Raw genomic sequence first — 20,702 nt, 5'->3', positions numbered from 1 at the left:
CGTGTTTCAACGTGGGTTTCAATGTGGGCACTTGTGGCCATTACACAGCTGCGGCGTATGTATGTACCAAATGATATTTCCTTTGCAAATATACTTAGTGAGGCTTATAACAAGGTGCGCTCTGTAGGCCGGGAACGATGGTATTTACTGATGCTTGGCCTGCGTGTTCAAACTGTCTTTCAGAGGTGAAGAACATGACAACTCCATTTGCAACCCTAGTGAAGATAAGCAGTATGGAGAATAGATGGATAGATGAGCTCTAATTTTCAGGAAAATGCAACATCAGTAGTTTGTCTTCTTTTTCAAAAATGAGGGCTCAGACTAAAGCACCTGTATTTGCTTTAAAAGTCTGCATTATGCTTAAAAAAAAAATGTTCACAACCCACCAAAAATGGCTTTGTGACCTACTTTTAGGATGAGAATCCCTGGTTTAGATGACAGCAATTTGGGGACTATAAAATATAAAAAGTTGTTTTAAAAAAAAACAGGTTTCAAAGCAGTCAAACATTTTTGGTCTTCAAAAATATGGAATGCTTTGTTTTGAACAACATCTATTAACTGAAACGTGCATGAAACTGAACAATGCTTTACTGTAAGTTTGTGTGAGTGTGTGATGCAAGTTGGGAAATGAATGATTTTTATTGTTGTTTGGGGCCCAAAAGGTGTACAGTATGTGCTACAACTGAAACTGAAGGTATCATCCAATTTTATCAAATCAATCAATCATGGACATCACAGGACATTATTTTTAAATGATCAATACAAGAGAAATAAAAAAGGAAACTACCCCAAAATCTGTGTGTGTGTGGAGGAGTGTGAATATGAATCATTGTCAAATCTTTTAGGCATGGACTTTGAAAAGCACTTTAGTGGGTATCTGCTCCAGCTGTAAAGTTGTTAACTTGTATTGTAACAAAGTGACTAGAGAGCATTTTTTATGACCATGTTATGACACCCTGAATGGTCCCACCATCTGCAGGTGGTCCTTGAAAACCTTTGCTTGACCTTGTCACATTCCCTTGATCTGTGGCAATTTTGCATTAGAGGAAAAGAAGGGCAATGAATCTCCCGATCCTGTAGACATTCAAGTGAGTTGATTTGAAAAAAAAAAAAACACTTTTTAAGGTGTGATACCAATTTCAATGGATCAATGATCCATCAATAATCTATGATCAATGAACAGTCCTGGCTGAGTTTGGGCAACTGGTCGCCAGTCCATCATAACACACACACAAATTGATAACTTTTTACACTTACACTTGTGACCAATTTAGAAAAGGTGTCAAATCCTTTTATACATTTTCTGAGCCCCTTATCCTCATGAGGGTTGCAGGAGTGCCGCAGACAATCCCAGCTGTCATCGGGAATAAGCGGGGTACACCCAGAACTGGTTGCCACCCAATCGCAGGGCACATGGAAACAGACAACCGTCACATTCACAATCACACCTAGGAGAAATTTAGAGCCTCCAATTAATACATGTTTTTGGTTTTATGTTGACTGGTGCCAGTAGTGTACTAAGTAGATGGAAAGAGTACTTTGAGAAGTTAATGAATGAAGAAAATGGGAGAGAAGGTGGCGTAGAAGAGGCAAGCATGAATGACTGGCAGCCAAAGTTGGAGGTTTTGGAGACTAGGTCAGAGAGAGCAGACTTCGATGGTTTGGACATGTTCGGAGGCGAGAGAGTGAGTATATTGGTAGAAGGGTGCTGAGGATGGAGCTGCCAGGCAAAAGAGCGAGAGGAAGACAAAAGAAAAGGTTGATGGATGTTGTGAGGGAGGACACGAGGACAGTGGGTGTTAAAGAAGAAGATGCAGGAGATAGGCTTAGATGGAAATAGATGACACGCTGTGGCGACCCCTCATGGGACAAGCCAAAAGAAAAAGAAGATGAATTAATGCATGTTTTTGGGATGTGTAAGGAAACCGGAGTGCCCACGCAGAAAACCCACACAGGAAAGGTGAGAACATGCAAACTCCACACAGGTGGGGCCGGGATTTGAACCCCGGCCCTCCGAACTGTGGGGCCAACGCTCTTCAGTTACTCCACCGAGCACTCCCGTTATCCTTGTGAGGATAAGCGGCTCAGAAAATGGATATGGATGAACTTTGTGTGCCACAATCTTCTATGACATTTGATTTCAAAATCCGTTTGCTGTTAACAATTCCGAAAACAATTAATTGCCAGCCCAAAGAACCTATACCTGAAGTAATAATTTTTCTGTCCTAACAACCCTCTGAGGGAAACCATAGCGACAACGTGTCCTATGTCACAAATATGCTTGACACCCCTTATTTAGAGTATTCAATTAACATAATGTTATTGTATGAATGAGGGCGAAAGCCGGAGTGTCCAATGAAAATGCAGAAAAGCACAAGGAAAATATGCAAACTCATCAGAGGAGAAGATTCGACCCCTTGACCTGTCAAGTGCAAAGTAGAAATGCTCACCACGAGGTCCAGTTTGCAGTTCATATCTCCATTTAGCAAAAAGCTATTTTGGTTCATACAAGACATTTTTACACACACACACACACACACACACACACACACACACACACACACACACACACACACACAAATAAATTATGGGCTGCTCTGCCTGAACATACATTGTTGTTTCATCTGCTAAGAATCTGCTGTTATTTTTGGGAAAATGTCAATGAGAACCTCCATTGTTTTGACTCCTCAAATAGAAGTGGTAGGGTCCGATAAAGCTGATACTGTAAATAAGAAAAGTCACGATGATGAAGCACAATTGGGAGGTTCAGGATCTTGGCCAAGGAAACTTCTACAGGCCTCAGGAGAAGCTGAGAGTAAAAATAGTGCTCTTTCAGTTACTAGACAGTCATTGGAAATGAGTAACCATTTGGGTATACAATGCATCCTCTCCATGACCTTTGAAGCTTAAGGAAATAATGAAAACTAAACATGCACCTTTGATGAGGGCTCATAGAGGCAGGATTTACAAGTTATTGCTAAACTCTGAGTATTGCTCTCCCATAACGCTGGTGTGAATTTATGTAAGCCAAGCAAATTCTTCCTACAGCATAGACAACCCTCAGGAACAAAAGATGCTCGAAGGAACAATGCTGTTTATGATCTCAAAATGAGTTTCACCCGGTCAAGTTAGAGCTAGTTGTTTTGACTCACACTTAAATGATTACGTCCACTAAGTTACATTTTGTGCAATTCGGTCTCTTCTTGCAAAAAAGATAAAACATTAGTTTTTTTATGCAAAGTCAACACGATTATAATAACCCTTTTGCTTAAATATTCTTGAATCCCCCCCACCCCCCTCAAATGGCATTTAATTTGACCTGTGGTCAGTGAATCCTGACACTTTGTGTAGAGTACAGTTGTGTTACTTGTTCTAATGGCGCCCCCGTGTGTCAGAAAAATAATTACAAGAAACTTAATGTTTGACTAAAATAATAATACACTTGTGTGGATGAACTCTATAGAAATACATTTATTTTTCATTTTTAAAAATGTATTCAGTGTATACTCATTCATACACACGGTACATATAAAATACAAAAATTAGAATGCGATGTTAATAACACCATTGCACATATAATTCTAATCAATAATATTGATATGTAGTAGTTTCTTTCGGCTTGTCCTGTTAGATTAAAAATAATAGATAACGATTACATTAGACCTTCAATTAAGTCAAATATGCATAGCGCGTTCAAAAGGCAGCGTTGCGTTCAAGTTATATGAGGCGTTCAAGTTGTTAAGAATTACCACTCCTCTGGGCTAAACGCTACGGAACGTCACGTAACTAAAAGCTGTTTTTAAAGACCGAGGCACATCCTCGTGGCTTTTTGATCGTCGATATATGACCTATATAATTGAAAGGAAATTAGTATCCTCATAATAAGTGGACCCCGCGACCTTTGAGAGGATAAGTGGCTAAGAAAATGGATGAATGGATGGATGGATAATAAGTGGACCTTTTTTCTGGAGGGTGAGGATAAGTGGAGAAGAAAAGTGATGGATGGATGGATGGATAATAAGTGGACCTTTCATTTGGAAGTCATGGATAAACAATCCAGCACCGTTTCGATACAGCGCAGCAGGTGACGCTGCAAGTCAACATTAGCCTGCCGTTGCTTATCCGCTGCAGGCGCGCAGATATGGCGTCACACGAGGTAGGTTAACTGATTGTACCGTACTGTAGTCGCTAAATACGTCATTCGTAACCCACAGTCGTTGCTTGGATTCAAAGTACTTTACATTTTGAAACCTGACACATTCCGTGGTACAGCACTTATGGTAAAACGCTTACAGGCCACGACATTAGGTACAGCTACACGTTACTTCTGCTTTTACAGGAATAATCATACTCAGCGCAACACTTTCAGGAAAGTATCTTGCAGTTGTTTGTTTTGCTTAAGTGCCTCAGTCAGTCATTAATGTTAATAAGCAAAAAATTGTATCTTTCACTTTGTGTTCCGTGTTAAGATGCCACCTGTTAACAAATCACGTTAAAGATGGTTGGAAAAAAAACGGTCAGTTTACTACAGATTGCTGTTGTTTTGGTTTTGAATGTAGAGATCAAGTCACTGTAGGGTTAAATCTATTCTTGTGCCAAATTTGCCTTATCACTTTTTATAGAAATCTGTGACGTAGGTGAGATTTGGTAATAACTACAAATTCTAAACATTGTGTAATTGCTTGGTGGCTTGCTTTTAAGAAATCAAAGGCGAAAAATTTCAGTGGCCCTTGAATCCTTTAATTTTTCTGCATGGAGGAATAAGAGGAGAAAGTGTGGACACCTCTGGTCTGAAATGTCCCACAAGTGTCAGTGTGAGCATGAATGATTGTTTGACGAAGTGCTCTCCGATTATCTGGTGTCCAGTATACACTGTCAACAGGTGCTGGCTAAAGCTTAGCCCCAATCTTAATGAGGACAAGTTAAAATTAATGGCTGGACATCCAAACAACACACTAAAGTAAGATTCATTCTGAATTCACAAGATTGCTGGGGCAGTGGTAGGCCTTGATATAAAGTAGCACAACACGAGGCTGTCACTGAAGGTCATTCACTCTTTGAGTTGATCTATTTTTCCTGCTCCAGGCAACTACTACTTGTCGAGAGGCCTCACTTGAAAGTGACTAAGGTGGCATGCATAATCGAGGTAAGAGAGATGAGTGTTCCTATACTATATTTCAGAGCAAATTTTCTCATCCATGCCACATTGTAAAACATTTTTAGTTTCCCATGTACATTTGCAAAAAATAATGGGAATGGGGTCCCCGCCTACTGCCCAAAGATAGCTGGGATAGGCTCCAGCACTCACGCGACCCTCGTGAGGATAAAAGGTACAGAAAATGGATGGCTGGGTGAAAAATGAACTAAACAAACATAAACTTATAGAGTTGATCAGGAAGCCTAAACCCGAAATAAGTTATGTGATCGTTTCACTTCAAGTAGCCAATCGTTCACAAACATAAAAAAAAACTCTACAAGACATAACTCTGATCCCTTTATTATTAATGTTCAAAAGTACAAAAACTACAAATCGTTCAATGTATTGCAACACATAACCTCCAATTATTTATGATGCAAGACAATTCCATGAAACTGTAAAACAAAAGTAGGGGGTAGGTTCCAATTATAATGTCATCAATGTTTTTTGTTGATACTATTTGATTGACTATTAAAATCTTAGTGAGTCGCTAATGGTGTAGTGGTACACACGCCTGCTTTTGGTGCGGGCAGGGGATATCGATCGATTCCCGCTCAGTGATTGTGTCGATATCTGCCCTGCGACTGACTGGCGACCATTTCAAGTTGTAGTCTGCCTTTCGCCCGAAGCTAGCTAGGATAGGCTCCAGCTTTCCCGTGACCCATGTGAGGATAAGCAGCTTGGATAATGGATGGATGAATATTAGAATCTTGGCTCAGGCCGTCCCATGTTGAGTTCATATGTTCGCCCCATGTTTGTAACAATACTTGCTGCCTTCATCAGCAGCCTGTGAGCAACAGCTCAATTATTTTGTCCTTTACTTTACACTCCCCACATTTTTTCCTGTCACGCTGGGCCGTTTGCGCTATTGTAGATTTTTGGCCATGTTATTTTATTGAGCAGAGAATATTGGCGTGATTGGACTTTTACCGTGTGCCCATGATACTCAGAGTGCAAGGAGCACTGCTCCAGAACTATTCATAACGGTGATTTTTAAGGTGGCCGACACAGCAGCCCCCGCCCCCTGCCATACACTAATGGAGAGCTGCCAAAAGTCTATCAGAAATGTTAATTTTGTGCAAAACAGACTGCTGAGTTTTAATTTTAGATGTTTGTAACCATGGTTTAAAACAGAATTGGAAAAGCAAAGCATATTTATTTGTATCGCGCATTTCATACACGAGGTAACTCAGTGTGCTTTACACAAATACAGGCATTTGAAAACAAAGAGTTAAAACATTTAAAACGGCATAAAAAAACAATACAAATGACAAACAAAATATAAAAAAGACAGTTAAAACCGCATACAGTGCAAATGATATGATCAAAAAGTGGATATATTCTAAAAAGCATGAGGAAAAAAGAGTTTTCAACCTGGATTTAAAAAAGTTCACCCTTGGGGCTGACCTCACCTCTGTTGGCAACTTATTCCATTTCTGTGCAGCGTAATCGCTAATTGCTGCTTCACCATGTTTGCTTTGGACGCCGCGCTCCACTATTTGACCTGACGTCTTACTGTATTACCAACAGTCACGTTGGAAACGGTGGTCCCAGCTCTTTTGAGGTCATTGACCAAGTCCTGTCGTGTAGTCCTGGGCTGATTTCTCACCTTTCTAAGGATCATTGAGACCCCACAAGGTGATATCTTGCATGGGGCTCCACTCAGATTGAGATTGACCGTCATGTTTAGTTTCTTCCATTTTCTAATGATTGCTCCAACAGTGGACCTTTTTTCACCAAGCTGCCTGGCAATTTCTCCGTAGCCGTTTCCAGCCGTGTTGAGTTGTACAATTTTTGTCTCTGGTGTCTTTCGACAGCTCTTTGGTCTTGGCCATGTTACAAGTTTGGGTTTTAGTGATTGTATGGGGTGGACAAGTGCCTTTATGCAGCTACGACCTCACACAGGTGCATCTGATTCAGGATAATACATGAAGTGGAGATGGACTTTTAAAGGCGGACTAAAAGGTCTTTGAGGGTCATAATTCTAGCTGATAGACACGTGTTCAAATGCTTATTTGCAGCTGTATCACAGAAATAAATCATTAAAAAATCATACATTGTGATTTCTGGATTTTTCTTTTTATATTATATCTTTCCCAGTAGACATGCACCTACGATGAGAATTTCAGACCCCTCCATGATTTCTAAGTGGGAGAACTTGCAACATAGCAGGGTGTTCAAATACTTATTTTCTTCACTCTATACTTGTAGGGCGGCACGGTGGCTCAGCTGGTAAAGCATTGGCCTCACAGTTCTGAGGTGTCTGGTTCAATCCTGGACCAGCCTGTGTGGAGTTTGCATGTTCTCCCCGTGCCTGCGTGGGTTTCCTCCGGGCACTCTGGTTTCCTCCCACATTCCAAAAACATGCAACATTATTTGGACACTCGAAATTGCCCCTTGGTGTGATTGTGAGTGCGGCTGTTTGTCTCCATGTGCCCTGCGATTCGCTGGCAACCAATTGAGGGTGTACCCGCCTCCTGTCCGTTGACAGCTGGGATAGCCTCCAGCACTCCCGCGACCCTCGTGAGGACACGCAGTGAAGAAAATGGATGGATGGATATATATTCATACAGCTGCTTCATGTGTGTTGAAAAGTGAACACATGAGCTTATAAGCAATATACTTGTTAATTCCTTCATGCATGTTGGACCTGAGGTTGCCTCTCCTCTGCTTGTGTATGGTTAACCCTTCTACTGTCAATACCGTGGAGTGTCTCGTGTATTTATCTTTTCTTCTCTCCCTGACTTTGTCACTCCTCTGAAGGGTTTCCAGCTGTATTGCGTTTTGATGTGTGTTTACTCATAATGAGCCACTTGTTCCAGTATGTTGGTCCCCGAGCAGAAATAGTTAGAAAAAATTGTCACTACACCAAGGAGAGAGTGGGATAGGGAACAAAAAAAAAGACACAGAAAACTGGCTCGGAGCATGTAGAAAGTGAAAAATGTGTTGATAACAGTTTATGACAGCACATTCTTTTCCCATCAATTAGACTGTGGTTATTCAAAAGCAATTTGCAACTCCCCGCAGTTGAAAATGTTTTCCATCTCCTGGGCCCTACTCTGTGATTGTGTAAGTGATGGATCCATTCCATTTCTCTGTGTGGTTCCAAGCTGAAGAAGGAGAAATATTATTAAGGGTAAGATACAAGCCACAGCACTCCATCTCGATAGTGCTCTTTTGCAGACAGAGATGTGGTGTGCGTGCATGCTCAAAGACAGAGTGTGAGGCAGTACGAGTATTGATGCAGCCGGTGTTGGTGTTCCTGATTAATTGACATGACATTTGGCTGTTCTCGCTAAATGTCACATCCCGTGCTGCGTGCTCAGTTAATGGACATCTGCCGATTGCAGCCCCTTTCTCCCTTTAATCTCCCTCCACCATCCACTTTGTCTTTATCCAAAGGTTATGCTACACGATATATGATTTATGAGCAAGAATAGACATGCGAGTCTGATCTCTTTGACAGTTTGTCCAGCATGGGTTCGCAGCATTAAAGTTTCGGTCGCGCTTGTCCTCATCTTGACAGCATCGGTTCAAAAGGTACTTAAGGTTGTGTCCATCAGTTTAGTTCACAGTAAAAGCGTGATGATGAGAATTGGCGAGAAAAGCTCTGCCTTCATGTGTGCTTGTCCCTGAAGACCCTATTTAGGTTTGTCTGTATATCTCTAAGAGGGGAAAAAAAGTATGGGGAATTAGTTTTTCATTCTCGAGTGAATGAGTTTGCTCTATCTTAATGAGGTTTGCCGTGTCAAAGGGAACAGTTCACAGCGTGCATGCTAAATAGGCAGAAATTGGACCAGAGTTTAGCTCCTACACTACATTTATAAATTATTTCACTCCAGTTGTAATTCCAACCCTGCTACGCAATTACCCTCATACACAATTTTATCTTGTCACTTCCAAATGAGAATAAAAGAGCAAGCGGAGGAGCGTCCATCTTGTATTTTCTTTCTTTTGGAAAAAGTAATTCCAGAATCTAATTAACTGCATAAAAACATGCCACCAGTCTGACTGGAGACATAGAGTGCAGTTATGCAAATGAACCCAGGCTTCATAGAATGTCATTTGACTGAATGGATGGCGGCAGACCCGATAGAGAGATTACCCAGTCGTATCTGAGCGCAGGCAAACAGGAAGCGATGAGCCTCGTAATTTCTTGTGTTGGTATTTCTCTTGTTTGACTTCAGACTGCTCATTAAGGAGCGACTTGTCACATGGCTGGACAGAAAGACAGACTTTAATAAGCTGTCCTGTGCTCTGTCAGCATCAGCTCTTTCCTGCCTTACACTCCGTCTTTAAAATTCATCGGCAAGTGAGATTTTACACAATTCATCATCTTGCTCCCTCTCCCGGGAAGGAGTTATTTCATCCTCCCACTTGTCGTTTGCCTGCTTGCAGGCCTGCTTCAGGGCAGCCATTCAGATATAGCCAGTGGGTAGAAATAAGGAGAAGGACTTTATAAAGTCTGCTATGTTTTTAGTAGTCACTGAGGGCTCGTAAAACATCTGCGTGTGCTCTCAGAATCCAGAACGTCTCATCGAATATGTTGATGTTTTCATTTGTCTTCTCAGGTATTTGGCATTAAGGAGTACAGAAATAAACACGATAGAACACCTTCTTCCAGCAGCAATGTTTAGTTCCATGGTGGTGTCATTCATTTGGTTTAGTGCCCATCAGCTCCTAATTGCATGCCACGGAGTGTTCACTTGCAGATGCACATTGCGACACTAAAAAGAAGAAAAGTCCACTCTGGTACAAACAAGCCATTAATTATTGAGAGCACCAAACACAGCTGCTTGCTAATTTACATATTTGTTTTGAGTCTTTTTATTTACAATTTAGGCCCTTCATTCTAACATTGACTTTAGAGATTGCTGCATTGCATTTGGAACTGCAATTAAATGTTTATGGCGCTGTATGCTTTGTTACAATATGTGTGAAAATAGTACAGTGAATTAACATGGGATATTTTTGAGTACAACACTGCAAAAACCATTTATTTTACATGCTGTATATCACTCGTGCTCATACTCATGCTACCATCATCAATAATTTATTAAAGAGGCTTCTATATCCAGTGTACGTATGTACACAACATACACTCAAAACATGAAGCTCCAAAAGCTGGATTATACCAAAACCTTCACCTTCTCAAAGATGTAAATGTTCTTGATAGAATAACATAAGCAACGGTATTCAATTTAACTCTAGCTGTATTAACTTAATTTTAGTTGCAATACAGTGACAAATACTAACTAAGCTCTCAGTCTGATGCAGCACATTTTGGATGCAGGTTTTGAATCAGAATTCATCAATCGGGCAGGTGTGGCTTATGTAATGAGGTGTCTGGTTAGTGCATGAGTATACAAGTTATGTGCATGAAATATACATAAGTATTTATACAGTGTTTTCCCGTTATTTGCAGGGGTTATGTTCCTTAGATCCCCGCATATAACCAAAATCTGCAAATAATGGATGGAGTTTCATACACACTGGTTACACTGTCAGCATGAATGCCAGCTTGTATGCAGACTACCATATGATGGCGCTCACGGGGCAGTGAGGAATAATTACATTTCACATTTGTAAGCAGAAGAAGCTTATATTGCCTCACACACTGCACTAAAATGTTCACACCACAGCAAACAATAGCATAACTAGAAAGAAAACAAATGACTGATGGAATAATTGACACAAAACATGCACTTTAAATGCAATTTCCATGCTCCCAGCATGCTTAGCGACATGCTGATGTGATACTAAGGACCCCAATAGTGCTGTAAATATGAAAGTGAGTACCTTTATGATCGTGACAATACGGTTAAAAAAAAAAAAACCCAACAACTTGGAGATCAAAATCCGGGAATATGCGGGGCTGTGAATGGTAAACCACGAATGGGCATGGGTTCACTGTATAGTTTACTACTGGGCAAACTGTGGTAATGTATAATCAGTCTTAATGATGCCAGGCAAAATAAGTTTTTGAGAGACAGACTTTGGAAAGCGAAGGAGATGGAAGAGGGTATTTTTAACTTCAATGGGAGAATACACTTAGATGCATAAACCAAACAAATTCAGACACACATTCCGACAAACATACTGGAAGCAGTCACAGCCTTAATCACTCCATGTAGTCGCAGTGTGAAATTGTTAGCCCCAATGGTTTCCCTCCTTTGCGTGCCTTCCTCACAACGCTTTAAACTGATTACAAATGTGCTTGTGCTGGAAACACTGGGGTGCCTTGTTAGGCAAGCCCACAAGCGCTTCTTATTAATATGTTTGGCAGACATTACACTGAGTGCTGTACATTACGAATGCAAATAAGACACCGTCAAAGGGGGTTCAGCTAATTGTCTTAGAGATATGCTGGCTCTTGGCCCATAGCGCCTACCGTTCCTTGAGATCACAGATCTCTTGGGGAAAAAGGCGGTTTGAAGGAGTGTGTTGCACTTGGGGGGAGCACTCTTTGATCTGTGAATCCCGCAGTCTGCAAGCCGTTCTTCAATTTCTGTCACCCTGCTGTGGACTTGAATACTGTACATTGAGAGATGTGTGTGCCTCTCTGCACATTTTGTTGGATGTGAGTGACTTCCACCTTTGTGATCGCGACACCACTGCTAGTTTTATTTCTTATCTTTTTCCTATAGAAAACAATTTGCTCTATATCAGAGCATTTATTCTCAAAGTACTAAAGTGATTCTCAAGTTGGCATCTAATAATTTCATACATTTGAGCTCAAACACATTTCCACCTATGATAATTCTACAGGTGTTTTTCCCTAATTTTAATTAATTGGAATTGACTTTTTCAAGGGCTTAACCTTCTAAATCTCCATTTGCTATTTGCATTGAGAGTAATAAATGACAGGGGAATCGCAGTCAAATGATTACTCCATGTACTCCAACAAAAGAAAAATGTCATTTGTTTATTTGAAAACTATCTATGCGGTTTTCCGCAAGAGAAATTTGTGCAATTTGTGTATACCATTAGAGGGCTCTTTTAGTTAGGCTTTGTCTGGTCCCTCACCTAGAACCTGTTGAGATAAAGCCCTAGGCAGTTTAGCTCCTAGGATCATAGGGACACGGAAACTTCTCCACCTCGATAACGTGACTGCTTTCAGGAAGGGTCTGCAAAAATGGATTAATAAAATATTTTTCTGTTCATGGAAACCACAACTACTAAGTATTATATAGAAACCTTAGACATATGATGCATTTTCATCCAGAATTTTATTTAAACATTTCCAAGGGGTCTTAATAATCTCTGAGATGCTTTAATCAGAAAACGGAAATGAATACAGCACTGTTTTCACTCTCTTTCTAGAACTAGTAGAAATCTAGGTTTTTTTTTTTAGCGGCAGTCCTATGTCACTGAACCATACATCTCTACTGCGGGGTGTGCCAGCCCAAATGAGGTTTTACATTATCATGACATCCAGGTAAGGGTGTAACGCCCACACTACTCCGAACTAATGGCAAAATGTTGTTTTTGTTACTAAATTAATATTGTAATGTAGCATGCCTGTGGCAATTCAGCCATGATTGCATCGTACATATCGTATCTGTAGTTATATTTTTTTGTAAATATATACCATTGTGAATAAATTCTGCTTTTGGAAAACTGGCAAAGCCAAAGCCATCAATGAGATCCCCTATGGACCTCGGTTTTCATTTCATCGACTGTGTGTGCGTGTGTGTGCGTGTGCATGGCTGAGGGAGCCATAAACGGCAAATATTTTAAAATGTAATACCAAAAGACCCATACAATATTTTAAAACTAAACACAAGTGTATTTGTGCATTTTATGTGAGAGCAAGGCTTTCAGAGTACAATGAGTCTCTAAATTCATTTAAATAACATTATGCTGTTGCTAACCAATGATGACAAAAGTACTTTTTACCATTAATGCGACTTCTTTGCTGATGGCTTAGTCATGTGTTTCATACGTCATTAAATTAAACTTCATGCAGCCTTTTAGAAACCATCGTTATTCATGAACGTAGGTTGGTCTAAATGTTTTTTTTAAATGTGAGGGACTTTCCATATGCATACTGTACATTGTCAGTACAGCAATATTCACACGCTGCTGTGTGTGGTATGTGACGGGAAGCGTATTCCATGTTTTCACAATCAGCTGGTCTGCAGGTTTAATTTTTGCATTTGTCCTCACTTATGTGCGCTCGCCAACAATGCTTGCCAACAGAGGCATGTCTTTATATAAAAACATTTCCGGCGGCGCATAAGCACGCTGTCATTATAAACCACATTGATATGCTGTGTAAGGACTGTAGCATTTGTAATTATGAGTGTACCCCTTTAAGAGCGGAGGGGGACGGTGCACGGTAAACTTGGAATAAGAGTGTGTGGCCCAATGATGTGGCTGTGCAGCAGGTTATTGTTAGAGAAAGTTACATGTGCTGCCAAAATGTTAAAAAAAAAAGACGTCATGCTGTCTTTGTTGGGGGGAGAGTGGGTAGCGCACTATGTATTCAAATGTGCAATCACAGCTGTGTGTTTTCTCATTTACTAAATAAAAGTAGAAGTGTTAATTTCAAAATAAGAGCAAATAACAAAAAAGTATTCCATATTTAACTAAAGTGGTTCGCTTCGGAATAATTCTTTAGAAAAAAACTAATAAAATACAAATATTTCATGTTTTCATCATATGGGTAAAAGCAAAATCATGCGTTGTAAAAATTCACTATACATAGGTTGGTTTTCCAGAATTTTTAGGTCAACTTTGGGAGTTCGTATTATCCATGGGTTTGCATTATACACGATAAATTATGGTACATAAGCATATAAACAAGCACACCATTCTTATTCCACTTTTTGACAAACTCCTAGCTGGCAGAGATAGATGCCTATTGTCTCTCCAGGAAGACACCAAATATGTGTGCGTGTGTGTGCGTGTGCTTGTGTGTGGGGGGGTGTGCGTGTGCTTGTGTGGGGGGGTGTGCGCGTGTGCGTAATAATATGAAGCAGTGTTGCAGATCTCAAGCGTTGGCCTCACAGTTCTGAGGTCCCGGGTTCAATCCTGTTTAGAGTTTGCATGTGTGGGTTTTCTTCGGGCACTCCAGTTTCCTCCCATATCCCAAAAACATTAATTGGAGACTCTACATTGCCCCTAGGTGTGATTGGGAGTACGACTGTTATCTGTCTCCATGTTCCCTGCAATTGACCCCTCCGTACAGGGCACTTAACCACGCCTCCTGAAGTGACGTCACGCCACGTGCGCTGACGTAAGACAAACAGTAAAAATGGCAAATACAATACAATACATTCTGAACTGAGACAGACTCCATGCTTCTGATTTCATTCAAATCAACGATATATTAAAGATTCTAAATACAATACATTCTTAACTGAGAGAGACGCCAGGCTTCTGATTTCATTCAATCATTCACACGGAGCAATGTTATGTTAGCGGAGAACGTCTCATTCATTTATATGAGACGTGTATTAAAAATCAAATTCAGGGCATATCTTCGTGCAAACACAGTCTGGTCAACTTTCGGCCGCGAGCCAGCAAGAAATCAATACGTTTGTGCAGTCCGATCATCGCTAAATATCGCTCAACAAAGAATTAAGTGTGGCAATCGTTCACACGTAGCAATGTTATGGTAGCGGAGAACGTCTCATTCATTTATACGAGACGTGTATTAAAAATCAAATTTAGGTCATATCTTCGTGCAAACACAGTCTGGTTAACTTTCGGCCGCGAGCCAGCAAGAAAGCGACACGTTTGTGCAGTCCGATCATCGCTAAATATCGTTCAACAAAGAATAAGTATGTCAATCGTTCACACGCTCAGTGTCATGCTAGGGAAGAACTTCGAATTCCTTTATACAAGACATGTATTGAAAATCAAATATAGGGCATACCTTCGTGCAAACATATCTGTTCCGGTTGATATTAGATGGATTTAGTTGATGATGCGGTCTTCCACAAAGTTTGATCCATCGAAGGCATTTTTCGTACTGGGTCTTCGGTTTTGGAAAGGGTACGAATCGAACTCCACCAACTAGCCTTTCAGGATACCCGTCGTCACTATTACAAAGTCCGTGACTACACCTCTTAACCATATTTTTTGTTAAATAACCCAAATTACTCGATAAAACGCTAACTAAACCTATACTGGACCATGCAATGTTGTCTGAGAAAATGGCGGGAGCAAAAACGGGCTTTGGTTTATGCAGATCTCTGGCCTCTGATTGGTCAGTGACGCGGATTGCGCAATATCCACGGAGGGGTCAATTGGCCTCCAACCAGTCCAGGGAGTACCCTGCCTCCTGCCCGTTGATAGCTGGTTGGGTCCATCACTCCCGCGACCCTTGTTAGGATAAGCGGCAATGGAAAAATGGTTAGAGCATTGACCTCACAGTTCTGAGGTCCGGGGTTCAAATCCCAGCGCCCCCTGTGTAGAGTAGTTTCTCCCTGTGCCTCCGTTTTTTTTTTTTTTTCTCCAGGCACTCCGGTTTCCTCCCACATCCGAAAAACATGCATTGATTGGAGATTGTAAATTGCCCTGAGGTGTGAAAGTGAGTGTGTACGGTTGTTTGTGTCTATGTGCCCTGTGATTTCCTGGCAACCAGTTAAGGGCATACACTTCTTCCTGCCCGAAGATAGCTAGTTGTGTTGGCTCCAGCACTCTCGGGACCCTTGTGAGGATGAACGGAAGATGAATGAATAAATAGACTAAAGGACAGAAAAAAAATCTAGTGCTACACTCAACAGCTTTTTTGTCCACTCAAAATTGGTGGTTGGCTTGGCAAAAATAGATGTTTTGTCAACCTAATTTTTGTGTTATCAAGTTGAAATCAACCTTTTACTGTCTTAGGGCTGACTCTGAAACTACATTTTTACAAATGAATAAATTGTTCATGTGATCTCCACATCCCCTATCCTAGCATCATCAGGAGACAGAAACCACATCTTTCAGCCATAATATTCCAGTATGTTGGAGGCTTGCACAATATGAGGGAAAAACTGCGATGTGAGTAATGTTGCAAAGGGATGACTTCAAAATAAATATACGGCACGTTGGCTCAGCTGGTAAAGCCTTGGCCTCACTGTTCTGAGGTTCCGGGTTCCATCCCGGACCCGCTTGTGTGGAGTTTGCATGTTCTTCCCGTGCCTGCGTGGGTTTCCTCCCACACCCCAAAAACAACATTAATTGGACACTCTAAATTGCCGCGCGGAGTGATTGTGAGTGTGTCTGTTCATCTCCATGTGCCCTGCGATTGGGTGGCAACCAGTTGAGGGTGTACCCTGCCCGTTGACTGCTGGGATAGGCTCCAGCACTCCCCGTGACCTTCGTGAGGATAAGCAGCAAAGGAAATATATGTTTGCATACATAATCTTATAATTTGTTACCAGATCCTAATTAACTATTTTGATTCAGGTGGCCTTGGCAATACGTTTAGTCAGTATCGCAATGATGATGAAAATGTGATCAATTCTGCAACCCTCACGTATATGTGTCTGGTTTAAGAAGGTTTAGAGCCTTCTATAGTCTCAAGTACATATTGTACTGATAATAAACTAAAATAACTGTTCATCTTAACTTGTAATATCTTGGTTAACTAGCGGAATAAACAATTCTCACCTCTTATCTAGTTTAAAGAGAATCCTGCTGTGCCAATCTGTCAGACTCTGGGGCCACTGTTTTTTTCCGGTTAGCACCTGGTTATGTCATGGTCATATCGACCAAAGTTTGAAATACCTTCATTCTTATAGACTGGTGCTATCACATTACCTTTGTTTGTAGAATTCTACATCTGTCTAAATAAAACCTGTGGTCCAGAGATGACCTCATAGATGGCTTTGACAATGTTCAAAGAGATTTAAAAAAAATAAATAAATTATATATATATATATATATAATATATATATATATATATATATATATATATATATATATATATATTACCACAGATACACTCTATACAATAAAATCATGGCACAAGCAGGCTGCGTTACAACTATTACTTTCCCAACAAGAACAACATTTTGCCATTAGTACACACGGAATAGGTGTCTCTATGTAGTGGCAGAAAAAACACTTGTAACCATGAATCAACAACGCAAGAATAATTGGAGCTGTATGAGAAACTGTGATGAGTATAATACAATACAATGAGGGGGTCTGCTTCATCTACACCCCTCCTCATGCACCTAGCTGACAAGGGAATATTTTATCAGTCTGATGCAGGAACAGGGAAAAAAATCATTTGTAACTACACACTCCCAGGCAAGGACATAATCACAGCAGGATGGAACACTGCCCTATCATTCATGGTTATGTATAAATATCCCTCTTTATTATTATGAAATATTGTTGTACAAGATCTCACTCGGCTCTTGTCCCAACAAAACTGAAAACATGCTCCCGAAGGCCTCTTTATTGTAGCTCTTAAAAAAAAAAAAAGTAAAAACCTAAAAAAAAGTGATTGCTTTTCTTTTTAGTCTCTTCATTACTTTCTTGCATTGCATCCAAGGTTTTGTTCATATCCTCTAGTTAGATCAGGAATACATCTTGATGTATGCTAAACGCAATTGTAAGTCATTTTAAAAGCATGAGAAAGTGAGCAAGAGAGTTAGAGCATGAATAATCCATGTACCTAAGTATTGTCAATAGGCTGCTGTGTTGGCATGTCGGCACCACTCTAGAAGGTCTACAATCCTGCATTTTGGGAACATTACATGACTCTTTTATGGAAGCAGTCTCATAGCCTCAACATCATTGGATGGGCATTGACTTAAATACATTTGCGTTTATGTGAACAGGAAAATTCTTTTGAATTTGATTTTAGAGGCATGTTTTAATTTCATCTCATCCCATCTCTAACCTCCCTTTCATAGCCAGGATTGTTATTAATTGTTATAATTATTATTTGTAATCAACTCAGCAATTTCTTGAATTTAAATGGAACATTTGACAAATTTCAAACAAGTTTCCGAATTTATCACAGTACAGAATCTGCTGTTATCAAAGTGTTAAATGATATAAAATTGAATACTGACTCAGGAAAGGTGTTAGTTTTGGTCTTGTTGGATCTCAGTGCGGCTTTTGATAGTGTAGATCACAATGTACTGCTAAAGAGGTTGGAAATGTGGGTAGGAGTAAATGGAACAGTCCTTAAATGGTTCTGGTCCTCCCTGGAGGGAAGGAGCTACTTTGTAACCATTGGAAGTGCTCAATCTCAACAAATAGCAATGATATATGTGATCTCTCAGGGTCAGTTCTTGGATCCCTCCCTGTGTATGCTACCCTTGGGAAAAATTATTATGATTATTATTATTATATTAATAATTATTATTAATTATTGTAATGATCTTCTTACTGGGCTCCCCAAAAGGAGCTGAAGTTCGTTCAGAATACTGCAACATGGGTTTTGACTAGAGCAAAGAGGTCAGGGCATATAATTCCAATCCTAAAGTCTTTACACCTTTTTTACACCGGCTTCCAATTAGCTTTAAAATAGATTTTAAAGATGTGCTACTGGTCTACAAATCACTAAATGATTTAGGTCCTGAATGCATGAAAGAAATGCTAATGGAAAAACAAACCCAGTAGGGCTCTGAGATCGACTGACTCAGGTCTAATAATGGAGTGCAGAGTCCAAAGCAAACATGGTGAAGCAGCATTAAGATATGCTGCAGAAAATTTTGTAAGTCAAAAGAGGTGACGTCAGCCACAAGTGTGAGTGTTTTCAAGACAAAACTATTTATCATCTGTTTTACAGTATTTCCTGTTTTCAGTGATATTTCTTGCACTTAAACCTGTTTTAATTGTACTTTTTCAAATGTTTTTATTCATGTATTTAAATGCCTTTAATCATGTAAAGCCCATTGAGTTACCTTGTGTATGAAATGCGCTATACAAATAAATTTGCATTGCTTTGCTTTGCTTTGCTTTGCTTTTGCTTTATCCATTGACATCAAAATCAGTTTGGCCAAGCTGAAGAATGAATGATTCATTTTAGGCCCTGTAATTGAAAACATTGAGAGGCAGTGGAGAATTAATCTTTTTCTATCCCTGCTTCAAATTCTCATTCAGAACACCTGAAAATTCTGATAATAGATTTCATTGATGTTGAATGGCCTGGTGAGAAAGGAGAGGCGAGGAGTTCTCCATCACTCATTGTTCTGGCTGTGACGGCATCTAAATAATCTACAGAAAGGGATAAACAGTTGCATCCATCACGGGACAGCCGTAGAGGACAGTGATTGACGTCTCTGCCCTCTACTTTGCCTCTTCCTTCATGGTCAGGGTTAGGCGGTGATATGTGCACTTATGAAATACCTGGCATGAAACAAGGGGAGCGATCTCCAACCTCATTGTGACTGAGGGATTCGGTCACTGTGTACGCATCTGTGTGGTTTTGAATTGTACTCTCGCATGTGGTCTCTTTAACTTCCATAGGATTATCCATCTTGATAAATCCTGTTTGTTTTGTCTAGTAGAAATTGGTTCTCTGGATTTGGTGTGTGAAGTCACCCGTGGAAGGAGTTTGCATGCTTGTGGATAAATTGAGGTGACTCTGTGTTTCTCTTCTATTTGTGTGCCTATGAGCTCAATCCCCAGTGTTGCGTAGACCCACTGTGCAGCTTGCTGGCCCCACATGTGCCAGCCTAATGGATATTGTGTGTGTGCCAGGCTGTGTGAGCCTTCCCTCCCCACCCTTGCCCTATGAAGATTGATCCCTCATTCCCTCCCATTTCTTTCCCTCAGTCCCCTATGTGCCTCTGCTTTTATCAGCATGTGAATAGGTGAACCTTTCTGGCTCCAACAGATGGCAAGGTCTATAGATGAGAAACTGTCCCCAAAGTAAGCATCACATGAGATAAAATGTAAAAACTTACGGGAGCTAAGATGAAGGATGAAAAAGACAGGAGAAATAAACACTGACAACTTAATGTGACGAGGGTAGGAGGATGAGAAAAATTCAGGCAAAATTGAATTGTACATTGAGGGGAAACTCTCTCCTCCCTCTTTCCCTCCCTTTTGTATTTATACCGTGTGAGACCACGCCTCTCTCCTTTCACTTGTCAGTGCGTCCATAACAGTGAGCTATCTGCACCGGGGCTGCACGAGGGGGTGGGAAACGTTCCTCACTCTACCAGCGCAGCCGACTGGATCTGAACAGACTGAACAGGACTCGATGCTTCAGACTTGCCGGAGCAGGTGTGTGTTTATTCTTTTTGTGTGCGTGTGTGACACAAAACAAAGACGAACATGTGTATGCGCCTGGAGGTGGTTGCTTGTTCCTCTGCAGGACTTGTCTCGAGTGTAGAAGGTACAGTGCTGGAGCTTTGCCCTAGTTTACACTTGAATACTCATCTGTTCTTTTCATCACTGTGCATGAAGCAATGCTCATCGGGCGAAAACAAGACTAGAACCCATGTATTGTGTTGCTGGCTTCATCCAAGCCTTTTACAGCTTGTTAGTCAAAGAAACCAGTTGGTACTTTAAGTTCCTAATGCACCATTTGAGTTCGTGT

General features: G+C 40.6%; 1 protein-coding gene across 19 annotated transcripts in view; it reads left to right on the top strand.

Moving 5' to 3' along the window:
- Positions 1 to 3,771: 3,771 nt before the first annotated feature.
- Positions 3,772 to 20,702, top strand: part of sulf2a (sulfatase 2a) — an 82,493-nt gene continuing 65,562 nt past the window's right edge. For 3 of the 19 annotated variants that reach the window (XM_061831757.1, XM_061831749.1, XM_061831750.1), the window contains exons 1-2: positions 4,192 to 4,960; positions 5,086 to 5,146. The gene's annotated coding sequence lies outside the window, so the exon portion shown is untranslated. Of the gene's footprint in view, positions 4,157 to 4,190; positions 5,147 to 20,254; positions 20,387 to 20,702 lie in introns of those variants that run through there. The other 16 variants (XM_061831754.1, XM_061831747.1, XM_061831740.1 and 13 more) reach the window with 11 other exon arrangements.

The sequence above is a fragment of the Syngnathoides biaculeatus genome, chromosome 10 (assembly GCF_019802595.1).
Source record: "Syngnathoides biaculeatus isolate LvHL_M chromosome 10, ASM1980259v1, whole genome shotgun sequence".
Lineage (NCBI taxonomy): Eukaryota > Metazoa > Chordata > Actinopteri > Syngnathiformes > Syngnathidae > Syngnathoides > Syngnathoides biaculeatus.
Note: the sequence above shows the minus strand (reverse complement) of the source record. Positions and strands in the feature narration are given on the sequence as shown.